General features: G+C 47.7%; 1 pseudogene; it reads left to right on the top strand.

Annotated features, from left to right (window-relative positions):
* LOC110316858 overlaps positions 1 to 4,478 on the top strand; it is a 13,275-nt pseudogene that overhangs the window by 7,847 nt on the left and 950 nt on the right.

The following is a 4,478-nucleotide window of genomic DNA, read 5'->3' as shown; positions in this document are numbered from 1 at the left end:
CTGCCCCCTGCCCCCTGCCCCCTGCCCCCTGCCCCCTGCCCGGGAATCGGGCTTGTACTGGGACATCCCACCATCCTCAGGAAGGTCAAGAGACTTTCACCTTTTCTACAGAAGCTCTGATTCTCCTCAGAGATCCACCATGCTGTCTCAGGCTCTGGGACCCACACTGTGCCATTGCCTCTCTTGTCTATCCATGGGGTTAGTAACTCTTCTAATAAACTCCCTGTTTCCAATAGTCCATCTCAGGGTTCCCCTCCCACACCCTTTCACCGACAGGGGAGGCCACAGTCAGTCAATAGATATATTTATTTGGTGAGTGGATGGTCTGTTGCTTATAAATTAAATTAGATGCTGATACTGTCACAAAATTTGGGAAATGTCACATAAAACCAGGATTTCCAGTTCCTGATGAGAACCCAGACATTCTTTTCAATTCCAGCCGCCATCTCTGTGTGGCTCACTGGTTGGGACCAGTTGTTGGGACAGTTGTTAGGCTTGGACTCTACCCAACGCCCAGCCCACTGGTGACTCCCCTTGCCTCCTCAGACCACAAGCTTCCCTGGTGACTGACTGTGGCCCCACACCTCCTACATGGCGATTCTGTTCTGGCCTACCCAGGTCCCCCTGCTAGGCTATAGCTCTCAGCCCGGACCACTGTCTTTGGGAACCATGACCCTCCGAAACACAAACACCACTCACTCAGTGGCTTTATCGGAGTGTCCTTCTCTCCCAGTCGAGACATAGAACTTCCAGAATCATCCAAGCCGACTTTCCACGTTCCCAGAGAAGCAGAGACTGCCTTAGCTTTTCTGGGTAACCTGAGCTCTGATGGTGGGTCCCCCAGGAATGGAAATCACCAGCACAGGGAAGGAGTGCTGGGGACAGGGTTCTTTGGGGGCATGCCCACAGGAAAACCTGAGATTTGGAAACTATGGGGCTTTGGGTCTAAAGCTCAAGTGCTCCTGACCTTCTGAAACCATTTTTTTTTTAACCTGAAGAGCACATGCTGGATACCAGTCGACCCTGACTCCATATTATACCCAGGTGATCAAAGGCCCCATGGTTCCAAACAAAGGCTGAGCTGGCACTAGGCATGGCTGCCTCCTCACCAGACACAGCTACAGTGGCCTAGAGGGTAGATCTGATAGGGAATCTACTGAGTGAGGGCCCTAGGAAATGAGCTGTATCCACAGCTGCTGTCTATGGAACCATGGAACAAGTTTTCCCCAGGGTTCTGGAAAAGGAAATTTAAAACACGTGTCCAGGCCTTAATGAGACCAGTGAACTCCTGAGGGTCCTCCTCTGGCTAATGTGTGTTAATTCTATGTAGGCCTTCTGCCTAGGGCTCTCTAGCATGGGGGGGGAGGGGGAATGGGGGGATGGGGGGATGGGAGGGAGTAGGGTAAGATTATGAGGTGAGGAACACACTCAATTAGCAAAAGATGTGTCATGGCAGGCAAGATGCTTAACCTCTCTGAGCCCCAGTATTTCTACTTGGAAGTTTGGGGTGCTAACTGCCTAAAAGAGGGTTGTAGGGATGAATTGAGACAAAGAACATGTTTGTGTCATCATTTAACAGTCATGTGCGGACCCATATTTTACCTAGGGTAGGGGAAATCAATGTCTGGAACTGAGACTTCCAGCTCCTCACCAGTACTGCTTGAGAACTGCAGGGCCGGGACTAAGTCAGCACCTCTGGCCATTCTAGCTCTTTCTGTAGTCCCATAAGAGTAACCCACTAGAATGGGTATCGTGCACAAGCATGCGCACGTAGAGCCAGTCAGTGGTGGTGCACACCTTTAATCCCAGCACTCAGGAGGCAGAAGCAAGCAGATCTCTGAGTTCAAGGTCAGCCTGGTCTACTGAGTGAGTTCTAGGACAGGCAGGACAACACAGCGAAACCCTGTCTTGAAAAAAAAAGGCAGCAACAACAATAACAATAATAATCTGCACGTTTTATGCTATGCTAGGCAAATGTTCTGCTGCTATGCTATGTTCCTGACCTCTCTGGCTCCTCAGACTTGTGGTCAGATGAGCAGGGAAAGGCAGCTAGCTAGCCTTGGACTTCCAGGTGAGCAGTTAAGGCCATCAGGTATGTTCAAGTCCCAACCCTCGATCCCAGACCCAGTATCGGATCTTCACCCTCAGACAGAGCGAGCAGCTGCTGAAAAGGGTCCCAGCTTACTTCTGACAACTTGTTGGCTACTTGCTTTTAACAGGATGTCCCCAGAAGGGGGGGGGTGGAGGGAGGGAGCTAAAGGTTCCTTCTGTTTTCTGAGAAAACAGGGGCTTTTTTTTCCCCCAAGCCTGGGTGAGCCTTATGTATATGTAGGGTTCACAAGAGGACAGCCAGAGAATGGGTCCTGGTGGTTAAGGACTGAGCACAGAGGAAGAAAGGGTGTGTGTACCTTGAAGCTACTTACATGCTGCTCTTCTATTCTTGGTAGAGTTAAGATCTCCAGGAAGTCTGGCATTCATACCCGTGGCCAAGGAAAACTTTGCCAATGTGTTTCCCTGTGAGAACGTTATTCTGTGAATTCCTAAGAAGGACAATGACCACTGTTTCCTCTCTCTTGTCTGAGTCTTCTCCTATCCGGAGACTACATCAAGACAGTCCCGTAAGGACTGTGTGCTGCCTCAGGTGCAAGCCAGCACCCAGACCCCATCCCATGGGGAGGAAGCCTGTAGCATCTGTTGTTTCAAGGCTGGACTCTTGACTCCTTTTCCTTGGGGGCCACTTTGCTCCAAGGGTGGCAGGGATTGGTCACACCCTAAAAGAGGAAGGGATACCCATCATACTGACACAAAAACAGAACTGTATAGCTTCTTTATTGGAGAAGTGGTTTTGGAGAGAGCACTACACAGTGAAAAGTTAAGACTATAGGTAAGTGAACTTGCCTGTGCTTCTGATTCATCGCCGGGTAAGGACATTTGAGGAGATTTGGGACAGTGGTGTTCTGACAGTGTTCATCTCTGTTGGTTGTCTGTGTCAGACTCTCCATCAAGGGGACATCCTGTGGAAGGCAGATGTGCAATCCTAGACATACGCACGTGACTACTAACTCTGCTCAGGAGTCTTTGTGCAGATGTCTGCCCCAACCCCCAGCTCCACCCCTGCGCTTGCTAGCCTTGTGCTAACTTGACACAACCTAGAGTTATCTGAAAGTAGGAAGCCTCGATTAAGAAAATGCCTCCGTAGGATCCAGCTGTAAGAGATTTTCTTAATTAGTGATCAGTGGGATAGGGCTCAGGCCCCTAACTCCATTCCACCCCTAACTTCATTTCATCCCCTCTGCTTTCTCTTATCCCAGGCTGGCCTTCAGACATATTTCAGTGAATTTGAAAAGACAGATAGATATGCCTAAGCTCTCTGCTTTTGACTCAAGGCTAAATCAGGTGCTCCTTTGTGGTTACTGTAATGATCAACTAGAACATGTATTGAATGTACCCACCATAGGGGTCAGGGTCCTTCTAAGAACTTGGAATATAAAAGCAGTAACAATGGCTGCTGCTGTGATAATTCAGGTGCTCCTTGACCTGCTTTCCAAAAACAACAACAACAACAAAAAAAAAAAAAAACAAAAAAAACCACCATAATCTGGAAACATCACAAATGACAGATGCCTCAGTGGCTCCAGCACACCCACCGGCATATCGGTTGCTTTCCACATTACCTCAGGAAGCTCAGGGACCATGCCTTAATAAAATTGCCTGACATCTGGAGAGACCATCATACCTAAATATCACTAGCCCAGAGCAATACCAAACTTTAAAACTCAGAATATCTTTTTTAATTAAAACAATTTTATTTATTGCTTTTATAATTTTACACATGTGCATTAATGTGTTTTGATCATATCCCCTTAGCCTCTTTCATCTTCTCCCACTCCCTCCAGAGTTTTATTTCCAACATGTCACTCACTCTCTGACTTCTACTTCCATATTGCTTTAAAACTTTATAACTCATGTAGTTGAATTAGGGTTCTTTGCATGAGCATGTGTGTGTGTGTGTGGGGGGGTGCTGGATCATGTGCTACTACACCACTGAAGAATGGGGAGTCCTCTTACCCAGCAGCATTAACAGCCAACAGCTAGCTCATTGGATAGGGGTGGGGTTGAAAGCAACACTAATCTATGGGTATAAACACAAATACTTAGGAGGAAGATGGTGGAAAGGAAGTTGATAAATAAGCTACCAAGGTATGCCTGGCTCATGAATGACACCTTTGTGGAAATATATTTTCTTACTAAGGCAATGGGAAGGAGGAGGAGAAGGAAGGGAAGATGGGGAGGAAGAGAAAGAAGAAAAGAGGAAGAAAAAGGAATAAAGAGTAGTAGTAGTAGTAGAAGAAGAAGAAGAAGAAGAAGAAGAAAACTAAAAGAGGAGTAGGAAGAGGAGGAGAAGGAGGAGGAGGAGGAAGAGGAGGAGGAGGAGAAGGAGGAGGAAGAGAAGAAGGAGGAAGAGGAAGAAGAGGAGG

This window comes from Mus pahari, chromosome 1 (genome assembly GCF_900095145.1).
Source record: "Mus pahari chromosome 1, PAHARI_EIJ_v1.1, whole genome shotgun sequence".
In the NCBI taxonomy this organism is placed as follows: domain Eukaryota; kingdom Metazoa; phylum Chordata; class Mammalia; order Rodentia; family Muridae; genus Mus; species Mus pahari.
This window is presented reverse-complemented; position numbering and strand designations above follow the sequence as displayed.